Source organism: Pinus tabuliformis, chromosome 3_2 (assembly GCF_031772625.1).
Source record: "Pinus tabuliformis cultivar Carrire ecotype Pingquan chromosome 3_2, CPIR1, whole genome shotgun sequence".
Classification (NCBI taxonomy): domain Eukaryota; kingdom Viridiplantae; phylum Streptophyta; class Pinopsida; order Pinales; family Pinaceae; genus Pinus; species Pinus tabuliformis.
In genome coordinates, this window is record NC_142302.1 from 45143038 (window position 1) to 45158131 (window position 15094).

At 38.6% G+C, this 15094-nt stretch overlaps 1 pseudogene; it reads right to left on the reverse strand.

The window, feature by feature from the left end:
• Positions 1–10312: 10312 nt before the first annotated feature.
• On the reverse strand, positions 10313–11048 carry LOC149179736 (F-box/kelch-repeat protein At1g55270 pseudogene; annotated as a pseudogene).
• Between the last annotated feature and the right edge of the window lie 4046 nt (positions 11049–15094).

A 15094-nucleotide genomic window follows, 5' to 3' on the forward strand; every position in this document is an offset into this window, starting at 1 on the left:
TCTCGTAAAGGAACCTTCATTCCATTAACCTAATAGCCAAGAGTAGTCTACTTAGGTGAATGTAATGAAGCTTAGGGGGCATGCACCTAGTGGTAAAGTTAAGTTTCCTTGTAGGTTATGTGAAGGGAATCACCCCATTCACCTTTGTCTATCCGGACAAAGCCAAAAAGGTGTTGGATAACTGTCCTGCTTCACCACAATGACTTCCATCTGGTTACAGAAGACTCTCCCTTTCATCATGTTGGGGGCATGTAAACCAATTCCAAGCATAGTTTTTCGTTTCAAGCTTGTGTAAACATGAAACTGAATCCAAGCACAGTTCCCTATGGTTCAAGCTTGTCTAAAAATGAACCCATTTCCAGTTTAACCCTCGTGATTGCCATTCTATCAGCCTCTTTCGTCAGATGAGCCTTGGTTGTTTTCATTCCATCGCCACCATCCCTTTGGTCGATCATACGCTTTCACTTGGTTGTTTTACCTTTTTTGAGGAACAATTGCAATGAGTGGTCTTGTTAGCGAGCCTCTTTACATAAATCGACATGTTTTGAGAAGTTCCAACATCATCGGAACTAGTTGCTACCCTAGATACCACTCGTTCCTCAAAATTGGAGTCCTCTTTAAGCTCTTTTCAAACTCTCTAAACATGAAAATATTGCTGAGTGCTTGTCATTTCTAGCTCGTTAATGGATTAGAATCGATATCTACTCAGTATAGTTTTACCCCTTCTTCGGGCTCAGAAAAATTAACTACGAAAAAGGTAGTGATTGATCAAACATGATCAATATGTTCTCTCTTGTATTATTTTATGCTTTTTCGGACTTGAGAGACAAATTTATGAAAAAGAACTTTTGGAGTTTCCTTTTAGTCCCTTTTAGACTTCCTAAGTATGAAAAGGACCGAGTTATCTTTCTCGTTAAACTCGTTAAAAACATCAAATAGCAACAAACTTGTCCATCTAGACAAGGCCAAGTTTCACCTTCGCTAGACTCATTAAAACATCAAATAGTGATGGATTCACCCGAAGGGTGAAATTATACAACAAGCATATGTTATCCTCCTCAAGCTTGATAAAAAATAAAGAGGTACTGGTCATAAATGACTGGGGAAAAATTGGAAAACGCTGGGAACACTTTATGGTAGCAGGTCACTCTTGAACATGACACTTTCACCTCATCACTGTGACTATGTGGGTTAGGTCACTCAGCTTGATGGTTATCACACCGTTGGTCTATCATAACATCCATCACTTTGTTTTGGGTAAATGCTACCAATTCACTTTAGTGTCGCTGATATGTTCAAGAGAAGTCATTCAGTTCAAAACTTCATCCTTTACAATACAGTAAACCTTGATTTTCATTCTCGTCATTCCTGAACCTTGTGTCGTCAGTCAATGTTTCATCTCCAAAATCATTTACCTCATTTCATGTCATTGAGGTGGGATATATCAAGGCCCTCATGCGATGAGTCACTTCTTGTCGAAATTAGCATATCATCCAAGAAGTTGACTTAGAAACACCCCTTCAGTACCTTGAGGCTTGCATACATCAATGGCAGGTTTCTTGCTTCCGGCGATAGGTTGACATCACTGGCCTTCGACCGAAAGACTTCGTATGGTGTTCGACATCAAATCATTTATTCACACCATGCGGAATGTACTGCAGTACCTTGAGGGTCATTATCATTATCGGTGATTCCTCTCGCATCTGTTAACAGCTTACATCATTGGCTGGTAATCAGACGATGTCTCTCCATGTTTGACTTCAGATCATCTATTCACATGGTTAGACTTGTACATTGAGTGAAATATTGGACGAGATTGAAGACCCTGGATCTAGTTTCATCCATCCAGGTTGCGATATATTTTTCAGGAGTACTATATCAAATGTACAATGGCCTTACATTCATGGTCATCCACTCATGGGTCTACATCTGTAGACGACTATATTTGTACATGTAATGAAAGTTTATAAGCTGAGCATGGGTATGCCTTCCCTCAGCTAAAAATTGTGAGAAAAAAATCAAAGTATCATGATATTTGTATTGTAACTGATGCAGGTCACCTTCCGGTTCGAAACCTTCTCTCCAAGTGGTAAAGCACCTCACTCGACATGGTTATTTTCGACTTCATGCTTTAGGGGGCATCTGTTACAGGAAAATTTGGGCACATCAACCCCAACTTCCAGATCTGTATTATTAGGGTCTATCAACCCCTAATTCAGTTGTTTTCATTCCCTAATGAAGTTAACCTACATCATGCTTTCTTCCCAAGAGTTTCATGACACCATTCATCCAAAAAATGTCCCTAAGGAGATCATCGCAGGTGGCCTTCTATTTGGCTACAATGAATGGCAGGCACTACACTGTCTGGGTGCTATGCATAGCACCTGGCCTTTGTATCACCTGCGATGAGCGAGATCCATCGAATTTTTCAAATGAATCCATTGGATTCCTCATCCAATGGATGCTTCTAGAGGTTTCTAAAAGGATTGGGCTCACTTTTGGATGAGGAAGGAGATGAATGAACCTTAACCCATTATCCCTTCCTCCATGGAACCACTTCCAAAATATGGCAAAGCATTCATGACGGCTATTAATGGCCTAACCTCCTCTTTTCAGTTATAAAATGACCAGGCATTCAAGGCTGGTCTAAGGTTGAGACTTCTTAAGCTAAGGAAATGCTGCTTGGATGAGATTAGTAGAGAGACTAATGTTATCATGTCAAATTTTTTATTCATGAGGAGAGAAGGGTTTGAAGCTGGAAGGATGACACTGAATCGGACATGCATCCACATGGGTTGTAATCTTTCCTTCTATGAATAAAGAGTTCTATGCTTTTTCCATTCATGTGTTTATGTGATGTATATTGTACTTTCGATTCTATAATATGTTTATTTGTTGAGTTGAGGCTTCTATGATCCATATCAAGTTTATGAGAAAATTCTTCGGCATAAATCACATGATCTTACATTTGTCGATGGGTTTCTAACCAACCAGTGTGGTTCATCGTCAGGACAAGTTGGTTCTAAAAGCGTCGAAAAATGTAAGATCAAGTGATTTACGCCGAAGAATTTTCTCATAAATATGTTTAGTTAACAGATCAATATGTATGCTTTGATAGTTTTCTGTCTCGGCTTGTGTGCAGGTACCTTTCAAGCGAGTTAAGTAAGGAAGAGAGTGGCGAAAGTGGCCAAAGGGAAGAGGGATCGAGCGAGAGATATAGGTTGGTACTTTTGCTCCTTTTTCTTTTATTTTTTAGCTATAGGAAAAGCAATGGAATTACTTTAACTGTCATTCTAGACTTTCTACTAGGTCTAGGGGTTAGTCATTCGAAAGGACACTAAATTTGCCTGTAAGACTGATGTAAGGAACAAGCCTCTTAAATCTTCTCCTTCTAGTATCCAACATGTTCTACACATTAAATCATATTTTTCATGCACATTCAATGTGTTAGGCTATATTATATACCAAATATTCCCTAACCTCCCTAAGAATGCATTATAGTTGAAAAAAATATTATCTAATGCATAAAGTGAGGTTAAAATGTGATGAAGGATGGTCAGATGGGCCTTGAATTGTACCTATTTGGGAGTCCCATCATACCCTAATACTGAAAGTGTTTCCCATCCTTTGAGAAACCTAGTCACCTAAATGTACCTCATTCATGGCCCTAACAGCCTCAATGATATCCCATGCTACATCAAAAGAAATGACTTTTTCAGGATGGAAACCTACATTCTTTTTCTTTTCAATCTGCTTAGTTTTCAAATGAGATGAAAACTAAGATACTTTCTAAATCACTAATAAAGAAACTATTCAGAACGATGACTAAAACACCAATTATTTCAAGAAATCAATTATCAAGCAATTAGTTTGCTAATGACCTAATTAACAAGAATAAGGAAAAATCCAAACAAATTCTTATCAAAGGAAATCAAAAGCAAAAGCAAAGAATATGAAGGCATTTCAAATACCAAGACACACTCAATGACCCAAGGAGAACCAACTGGAACAAACCAAATTAGAGATCAAAGCACACAATGGAAATTTTTTGCATCAAACAGGGGTCAACGCAGGTGCTAAAAGGGCACAGGTGCTCTACAGCATAGGTGAAAACAAGGCTAGGTTTCACTGGAATGCTCCTATCTCCATATTAGGGGGAGCATTGATTAAGATCTGGCAAAATTTTGACACAAAAAATCAAATCAATCTCAATGAAAGGTCTTCCTAGGGTCAATCCAAGCTGAGTCAGGCAATGAAGGTCTACTCAAGAGGTGAAACAAGGGCTAAGGTCGAGGAAACAACTAAGGGAAAGAAACATTTCCTAGTGGAGTCACCAATTTTTTATGTGGAATTTATGATTGTGGACAAAAGTAATTTCCCTAGCCCTAGTGGACTGGTCCAGAACAACAGAAGGAAAATAATATAGAGTTTTCCTTAGGGAAATTGAAGAATGGGAAACTGGCCTACTTGGAATCCATTACAAGATTTACTTTCCTCTCAGCTTGTAAGATCCAATCATATCTCTGATTGCTATAATTAGAACCTGCAAATAAATTCACAACAACCCAAATATCCACAATATCTATGTAGCATAATTCAATTACTCTTTTCAATGGATTGGAAAAGCATTGAAATACATGAATGTAAATGTAACATAACACATACAAGAAAATAATATATTCTTTGTATTAATAGAAATAGGAGAGATTTTACAACCAAGAATAGTTGATATTGTAGAGATATCCCCAAGTTTACTTGTCCTTCCTTGTCACAAAGTGCACCTCAATGTCACCCTAATGCATGAATATGATGACTCTCTTATATTCAAGGCAACAACATGAGGGTATGATTAATCTCCAAAATCCAACTTTGATGTTGTAAATGCAATTAAATTTATAGGAGAGGGATGCTAGTTTAGGAATTCTTATCCATTTACCAATCTAGAATTGAGATCCACTTAAGATGGGAGGATGAGCTCAAGGGATAAGAGGTGAAGCCTCCAAGGTAGGATCAGATAGGTCTCGAGCTTCTTATCCAAGGTGAATGGTTAAAACGGCCCCTGGAAAGACCTAGCACACCCTACCCCTTTAGAGACCTGTGCTCAACAATAGGTTTCTCCTTTCTGTACCAGCGCTAAACAGCAATAACTTTCTCCTAGCTAGGGGTGCGTTGATTCTAGAAATTCAGGAAAATTAAAAAGAACCAATTTTTGGTAGCTAGACCCATAAACTTATTTATTTGGAAAGGTCATACTTAGGGCTTTGTGTAGGGATGATGAAAACATGTTCACGGATGGTGATTGATCCAGTTTGAAGGCTTATTGACTAGATGCGACAAAATGCCCTATAACACCATGATATTCCAATTTATGGAAATTCTTAGAGCATGGCACCCTACCCATGCATTTATCGAATAAACAAAAGAGGAAAATTCATTTAAAATATCTATCTTACCAGCTAGTACATGGAGTGCTTTTCATAATTCACCACACTAGTTTCTTGCTAAGATACCTTGAGCCACACGATATAGAGAAGGTACTTAGAGACTTGCACGATGGAATAGCAAATGGTCACTTTGCAGGTGACACAACAACACATAAAGTCATGAGGGCTGGTTATTATTGGCCCACTCTATTTAAATATGCTCACACTTATGTTTGAAAGTTCCCAACTTGTCAGAGATGCACCGGTTGTGATTAGAGGTTAGTCGCTCCACTGCTACCAGTAGCAGTTGAGGAACCTTTCCAAAAATGGGGCCTAGATGTTATCAGAGAAATATTTCCTCACTTGTCAAAGCAACATCGATATATTCTGACAACAAATACTATTTTATGCATTAGTCAGAATCAATTTCCTTGAGACAAGTAAATGACTAGGAAGTCATCCACTTTTTGCGACAAAACATTATAACTAGGTTTGACGTTCCAATGTCACTTGTCTTTGATAATGTGACTTACTTTTCATCATTGAAACTTTATGAATTCACATTAAAAAATGGAATTTTATTAAAGCTTGCATCTAATTATTACCCACAGGGAAATGGTTTGGTTGAATCAACAAACAAAAATATTATCCTCATAATCAAGAAAATCATCTTCTCTGAGAAAAGGAACTGGCACAATACTTTGACCAATTCATTATGGACTGACTGTGTAACTCCTACGCCTTCCCTTAAGACCTTGATGTACTTTCTGGTTTATGGTAAAGAAGTTATCTTTCCCCTGAAATTGTATCTCCCAACCTTGTAACTCTCCCAAGAGTCCTAAGGCAGACCTTGCCTTCTGGTTCAAAGCAGGATAGACACTTTAAGAAAACTCGAGGAAGAAAGGCTCAAAGGAAAAGAGAGATGTGTTGTTCACCAAATCCATGTTAAGCGTTGGTTTGATAAGGAATCCACCGATGCAAAGAGTTTTGATGTGGGTGACCTAGTACTGAAGTAGGATAAACCCCATGAAGAGAAAGGAAAACACATCAAGTTACAACCTTTGTGGATTGGCCCGCTCACCATCGACGAAAATCTTGGTCATAACATCCTTAGATGGGAGGATTGACCCCCTTCCTTTAAATGGCTAAGATTTGAAAAAAAAAAAAATCAATAATGGCTACAAGTTGGCTTCCTGTACAATTTGTTCTTTCCTTTCCTTTTTGTGCATGTCAGTCGTATGTGTGTTGTTCTAGTCATGTTTCATCTTGTTTTTTGTCTCAGACATTGTACATAAAAAAGATCTCGTGTAAAAGAGCATGTCTCAAAAGGGCTTTTCTAGTGGAATAAAAGAGAATTGTGACAAACACAACGCTTGGATTTATTTTGTTCTCCTTCTTTGTTTGGGAAAATGCCATAGGTTGAGCCAAGTTAGATGAAAAATATGATACATCCAAAAGGAGAACCTTGAGGCAACCTATTAGATCCGTGCCTATGTTGGTATCTAAACTACTTAACTTGAAGTAAATCTACTTGTGTGTTAATGTTTGTCCAATATAGTAGAGATAGCATAAAGGGAAAATCTAAAGAGAACAAACCTATATGAGAGATCTTAAAAATAATACTCTAAGGGGGAAACCTCCTATGCTCTCAATAATTTGGGATCCCTCTTCCACTTGTTGAAAATAATAAGTGTCGATGCATAGTTATATTATATAAATAAATAAAGGGTGAAAGAAGAGAAAGGCTTCTTGCATAGGGAGGTGAAGCAAGCAGCTTCACCGAGGTACTGTTCAGGCCTACTAGCAACGAAGCAACAACATAGATAAAAACTCATACTTTTAATACCATAAACTCGTCATGCACATTACCCTTACCTGGATTGAAACAATTGCGATATGTTGTATCTTTGTGTGTTCAACCAAGTGGAAGAAAGTAAGGTACTATGTGATACCGGGTTGAAAAGGGGATTCAGGTAAATATAATTGGTGAATCAATACATCTTGAAGGTCTGACCCTTTAAATGAAAGCTATTCCTAGACAGAAAAGTTGAAACTCGCCTAATGTGTCGCTAAGTGTCGTTGTTGCTACAACACCCTCCAAAAATTCACTACATTCAAATTTTGGAGCCTATTTTATCATCGTATCAAGTGTTGCCTTGGTCGTCAAGTGTCATTTCATGTCATCCTATACATTTTAAGTGTTCTTGAGTGTTATCAAGTGTCGTCACATTTATTAGAACATCATTTGTTGTATTTAAGTGTCATAATATCTTTGTTATATTTAAGTGTTGTAACATCTTTGTTGTTGTAAAACAGCACTTTTTGTCGCAGTTGCACACACTTCATCTGTTGAGCTTAGGGAATGTTTGCAAAATGGATTTATGATGTTCACTTATTATTGTCCAAGATTTTCTAAGTTTTCTTAATGAGTTGGTATGTGTCACATTTGATTTTATTTCCAAACATATTATGTTCGACCCCTTTCCTATCTTCCAAACTTAGACAATTTTTGGTTTCAAAGTGAACCCATTAATGCAAAGAGTTGATGAAGGCACTTTGAAGCCTTGATTGGGAATCCTTTATTGTTCAAATGTGTGCCATGCACCCTCCAAGATCACAAAGCACACTCCTTAAGCCATTTCCCCTTCCTTGTTCTGAATTGTTCCCTTGAGAGACCAAGTCTTGCTTTGAGCGCACTCCTTCAACCTGAAGGAATGTGCCCTCCTTGAGAACATGGGCACACCTCGAAGGCCTTAAGGTCCACCCTTCAACCATCCACAATGTGCCATGTGCCCGCCTGACCCTTTGAGTGCATAAGCGTGCTTCGAAGGCACGAGGCTTCATCCTTCAACCTTTAGACTTGCGCCATGCCCCCTCCTAGGCTTGTTGAGTGCATGAACACAACCCGAAGGCCCGAGGCATCCCCCTTTAGCCTTTAGGAGTGCACCTTGTTCCCTCCTTCTCTCCCTTGATCACACAGTGCACTTGGGAAGCTCGAATCCTTCTCCTTTGTCCTTTGAACTTGCACCATGCACCCTGGCTTGATTGCCTCTTCCTCTTGAGCACATGAGTGCATGTCGAAGCCCTAAAGCCTCTGCCCTTCATCCATTCAGCCTTTTGAAATGTTCCCTTACACCCATCAACTCTCCTTGTTCCTTTTAGGCGTGTTGATAAGGCATGAACAAAAAATATGCATAAAACGTGTTAGAATAGGAGATCTTTAGGTTGATGATTGCTTGTCATGAGTGATTGCAGCTACACGTGTCTCAGGAACAGCATGACAAGCACACCTGAAGAAGATCAAGCAAATAATATGAACAAAGGAAGCCACAAAGAATAGAGAACACATTAAAGTCTTGATGATAGAAGCACCCCAAATCTCCATAAGATCAAACACCCTTTGGAGGGAGATGACATCAATGATCAGAAGTTGTATGAAGAACGAAGACACAAGTGGCAACCATGTCACCATTGAAGAAATTCCATATCATCAGTCACTATTAGTCCCAGTCATCAAGGATAGTGACACGCCACATCTTCATCTGATCTAAAACTTGAGAGCACATAAAACTTGCAACAAAGACTTTTTAATTGACCATATGGGCTTGTAAAATTAAGTTACAATTTATCCATAAACATGTTCACTTCATCATAATCTTGTAACTTAAAATGAATATAAAAGAACTTGATCAAATCATGAATAAGAAAAACATGAAATGCCAAGGTTGATAATGGAGTTCACCCCCTCCACTGGGCTACATCTCTAGATTCATCTCCAAAAGGTCAAATCACTTTTATTGTCGTTCTTCAAAGAGGAATTGTAAAAGTTCTATTAAAAAGGGTGGCCAAACCTAGAGTTGTCTTCTACTAACAAAAGACTTCAAGACTTGTACATACTAAAATTCCTTCAAAAGACCTCTTGAGATCTCCAAGTTCACAAAAATATTTTCAAAAAATGAAGCTCTCCAAACTTCTCAAAACTCTCTTAAGCTCTCTCTCTAGCCAAAACTCTCTCCACTTAAAACAAAGAGTACAAAACATAATTTACCACTCTTTGAGATCCAAAAACAAAGGAGAGAATATCTTCTTAGATCCACATTCTAAGGAGAGAATAAATATCTTGTTCCCTAAACAAAGGAACTTATGAGACTCTTAAGGAGAAAATCCCTCAACTCCAACAAATTCTCCCCTTATCCACATTTTTAAGGGAAACAATCCCATAAAAATCTGAACTTCCCTTGAGATTAGGAAAATGGTTTGTGAGGTGGATTCTCACATGTGTACAATTTCCTTTTTACAATTTAAATGAAAAAAATACATGAGCACATTGATCATTTTGTGCTCATGAAATTTTTAAATAATTCCACCTTCCCTTGGACTTTTCTTCAGCATGGTCAACTTGATAGACTGTGTCAAGATCCTCTTGGATCATACCTCCCCACGGAGGAAAGATTTTGGTCCACCAAAATCTTAAGGAGTTGAAAATGATTCTGACATCATGACATCAAGACATTGATTTTCTACTTGAACTGCTCAAACTAAGACCCACAATTCTGCCTTTTGTTTGCAACCTCCTCATATTGCAACTCAACTTCTTTAACCGAATTCATGCATCTTGGTTTTCAATGATTTGTTAAAATTATTCATGATAAATACTCTCCAAAAATTTGATAGTTTAAACGGTTCAAACAATTGGTGTAGTGTGTGATGAGATTTGAACCCATTTGGAACTTTCTTTCAATTTCTGCTACATTTACAATTGTATATAGACCAACTTATCCTAAAAGTTTATGAGCTTCTACTTAAGTGAAACAATGTCCATAGTTGTTTCTTACAGAACCCATGATAAAAATTTCTTCACAGAAATACCAATACACCCTTGAAATCATCTAGTAAAATTTGTGTAATATCATTGTGTTCACTCGAACAATACAAAGTTTACCCCCAAGAGGAAGCAATGTTGCAGCCTCAAGCGCATGAGAATTACCAAGATGAAGCTGGTTGTCTATCAATCTGTCCCACAAGTCATTGACATTATCATACACCCGCATTTTGCAACCATCTTTACAGTCAAGGGCATAAAGTTTTCCATTTAAGGTGCCACTTGGAGTCTGCCATCCATCGACTATGCCACCGCTTACTGTAGACCACTAATTTAATGATGCCACATACATCTCACATGTAATTTTCTTGTGAGAGCGTAGGCCTTCGAGTCATACATCTCTGTTGATTTGAGGGAATGAAAATTACCATCACATTCGCCCCATACAACATACAAACAATTATTAAAAACACAGTCCCCAAAGAAATGACGCCTCCTGAGCATGTCTGGTGCTCGATGCCATTTAGCTGTCTATGCACTATAGTAGACTATCCTTCTCATAGATCCTTTGAATGGACTTTTCCCCCAAACAAATAGAGATGGCATCCACTGAGAACACAACATGCAAAACCAAGTGCCAATAATTGGTACCGAGGATCAAATGCATGCCATGAAATGCGGCCATCTTGGTCCTGTTTGACTACATAGATCCAATCTTGGGTGAAACTGTTACTACAACTACAACTTTGGAACAGTTCAACTGCTACGTGGAAAAGCCCGTGGTATAACAACCCCACGCACATAACAAACCTTTGGTATAACAACCCCACGCACATAATAAAAATTTGGTAGTTTAAATGGGTCAAACCTTTGGTATAACAACCCCACGCACATAATAAAAATTCTTCTGTCAAACCTCTAGTGCAGAGATTCCACGTGCTAGAACACAATTCTGGTTATAAAAATCGGAATTGTGTTGCTTTAGGAATCTGGATTGTGTTACGTTCGAGATATAGCAGTTCACCAGGGTTCTATGTAGAATCAACGCTAATCTACTCCACGCAGGTTGTCGAATGCTCCTTGTAGTTTTCACAGGTTCCTCCATGGATGTTGCACACCTCTCCGAAACAACCAAATCAAAGCACTCCATCAAAACTGCTTGCTATGCGCATGAAGCACTGAAGGCTAACTCTTCAAAAGGTGCAACATCATGGGAGATGGCTCTTCCTTTGGAATAACAACAGTTATATCATAGATTGCCAGAACAAATGACCAAAGGTTGCTGAAAGCTGAAACAAAGTCCTTGGTATGCAAAAGGAGCAAATTACGTGGCACTAGAAGCGCTGTAGATCTAGCATACTCTTGGGCTACAAGTAACCTCGTTGTTGTAAATCGTGTCCCCTCTACGAAGAGACCCAACCAAAAGGATTGTGAATAATCCTTCAACCTATGGAACCCTGATGTGACACCCGAGAGCTTCAAGTTACTTTTACTTTTATGTTTTTACTTTGCAGTGAAGAAATGAATTCTTGTTTTTACTTTTGGAAATGGACAATAAATAGATTCAGTAATAATAATATTTTTTATTAAAATAAATAAATAATTATGACAGATGTAGTATTCTATGGGAATTCTAAAAAAAAAGAATTACTGATAAACCTCGGTAACTCTCTTTTACCCAACAGTGATCAATTATTAGTTAAAGAAACACTTACCTTCCCTCTACTCTTCTCTTACAAAAGGGAAGAGAGAAGGAGGAGGGCGGGGCTCTTTCTGGAAAATTCAAGGATTCGTTGAAAAGACTTCCCAGGAGGAAGTAAGAGTGACTACTGGTTGGACCTGGAGTCTTGAGGCCAAGCAGCAGAGATTGCTATATGCGAATAACTGATTTATTGGGTAAAGAGGAGCTTGGGGGGAAGACGTTGGATGCGAATAACTGATTTATTGGGTAAAGAGGAGCTTGGGGGGAGGACACTGGACGTGATTACCAGGTTCTCATAGGAAGGATGGAAAAGGTTCATTGATTACGGTTTGGACTCGTCATTGCAGATAAGTAAAATCTGGATAATTATGTCTTGATTAAATAATGTGTATGAGATTAGGAAATAGATATTTTGGAGTTGGATTTATACTGTTTTGTTTAATCCTGTGTCAGATTGGAAAAGGTAGTGCTATAAATTAGAGGTAAGTTAACTTAGATGTAAGTTAAATTAGATGCAAGTTAAATTAAATGTGCAGATAACATGCTGTTGAAAACGTGCATATTATAGTACAAATATAACGAATGTACAGAATCTATATCATAAACCTAAATGTATTAACCTGTATGTCAAGATTTAGCAATCTGGGTAAGACTGTGCAATCAATCCCGAATATAGAATGATTTTAAGAAGAAATAAACTTGAACATATAACATAATACCTAGAGATAGCCAAGCCTCACTAAAAAGAATGGAACTATACAAATTGAGGTGGATATTTCAACTTTATGTTTATGAAAGAAAGAACACATGAAATTTACACTCAGATAACAGTGATATGGACCAGTAACTCACCGAACTTATCTAGGGACTACAATTGTAACCATGACAGGTAATCCAGTGTAACAGAAACCTTAGGAACGAAATACGTTAAACAAATATCCATGCAAGAGACAAATGAGTATTTACAACATTCACTCTTTCATAATTTAGTTAGACGGACCTCTGGCAAGGAACCATGAAAGTAAGCGAAAATTCTCTACCATAACTTTTGTTCTGAAATGATAAACAATTAAAAACACAGTGTTTTACACAAAGTTAGGAGACCCGGGAAACAAGGTTTCCTTTGTAAGTGGAATAACATTGTTTTAGCAGTCCCGGTCCTTCAAATTTGTTCTGAGGCAACCTAAGGAGGATGCTCGGAACGACGTTCCAAGGACGAAACAAACCAGTGATTCACCAAATCGACAATACTAATTTCATAGAGAAAACTCAACTATAGAAGGAACCAGTATAATAGCATATCATAATTCTTCATTGTATTGAAAGAGTCATTACAAAACAGTTAATAACAATGGATTGCTTAAAAAAATTACAAGCCGGAATCCAAAGAAAAATATACATTTATGTGCCCAGGCAATCCCAAAAGAACAGGGAGCCGTCACCATCCGGACAACAGATCCCGTGCATAGAATAGCTCATAATTTAGATAGAAACCAAAAATGGGAAACCCAATTCGGAGCAAAACCCTCATTCAAGGTAAGAAGAGACAACAACAATCAAGGGTAAACCTGCATACCCAGAGGCTCCACACTGGTTGGCACTTGGCCGTGAGAAGGCCTGGTGGCCGCGCCCACTCTCAATTCGGGCAAACCCTACACCATAACCTCGGGGATAACACTTTTCATAGTCGTCTAACTATCAAAAGCTATGTAAACAAGACCTACACCATTAATGCAAATAAAACCCTCATTTCTTACCCAAGGCTGTGAAGGTGAAGCAAGGGCATTTCGACAATGGAGACTCCAGACACCATGATGGAGGCAGCACCTACAGGAAGCGAAACCACATTAGCTCAGTACCCTAGTAGGGTTAAATAACCAATGAAACAAGATTGTATTTAAAAATAGTAAACAAAATTCAAACTCGGATTTAAACTGTTAACTTGGTCTTACCTGACTCAAGTGGCAACATACAACTCCAATGCAAGCTTGTTCGTAGTTAGGTTTGCCCAGTGAACCTTTTACCATGCACAGCAGGTGGAAATGGACGAGTTGCAAAGGAAAGTCATAGGAGGAACCAAAACGCAAACCCCAGAGCCATGCCCAATAAATGAACAAAGAAACCACACGAACGCCGAGTCGAAAGGGTTTACTTTAGATGTTCGACACAGTCTCGAATCCATTGCCATTCCCGCGTTGTGCACCAGGAAACAGATGGAAAGTGATCAGGGTGAGTTCTGGCAGCTAGCAACTGTTGGGTAGTGGATCCTCCGCATAATGGTTTTGGGGCTTAAAGCCCAAAATTTTGGGTATTAGTATTGTAAAGGCTCCGTGAAGTGTGCAAAGTGCGAATTGTAATGAGTCAAGTCAAAGAGTAGTCCGCCCTAAAATATTGTAATTTAATCTAGAATGTGTCGGCCTACCCATGGTCTGCAGACCATGGAAATGTATAAATAGAGCGAGGCTCTAAGTGTAGAGGGTATCTTTTTCTGATGTTGAAAGTTATGGGTTGTTGATGGCAATATTCGCTCTGACTATGTAAGTCCGAGTTGAGGGTTGTAGTAGTAGAATAGGCTCTGCAGCTATGTGCGCAGAGGCCTGGTAGAGTTTGCAGATGTGTGCGCGGACCCCTGCTGCTAAGTGCGCAGGGTGGAATTGGATTGTATTGGAACAAAATATTAATAAAGATAAGTGTTTATGAAATATTGTGCATCTGCTCGTACATCTCTGTGGTTATTCTTCTGTTATGATTTTATGCATCTCTTTAAGATTTATGTTTGTGCACACAAGTTATGAATATTGAATGATTGCTAAAAACTACTCAATTAATTTAGATTTATAATAAAACATACTAAGGGTAAGGGATCTAGACAGTATCTCTTCGCATTCGGTACAAGGGCTACGCAAAGGTCGAATAGCTACGCAAAACAATACAAGTGTGAAAGATCGGCTCGCGACCTTTCCAGACCTCATCAAGACATCCCTAGCATGCGGAAACCTGGTTCCAGCACTCTTCCATACTACCTCAGGTGAGACCTCAGTCCACGCTCCGCGGACTGTTGCCGAAAGGGCTAGTAGTTTTGGGATTTGTTTGGCTAAAACATTTCTAAACCTGGTTCAGGCCCCAATAATCCAACAAATGGTTTCG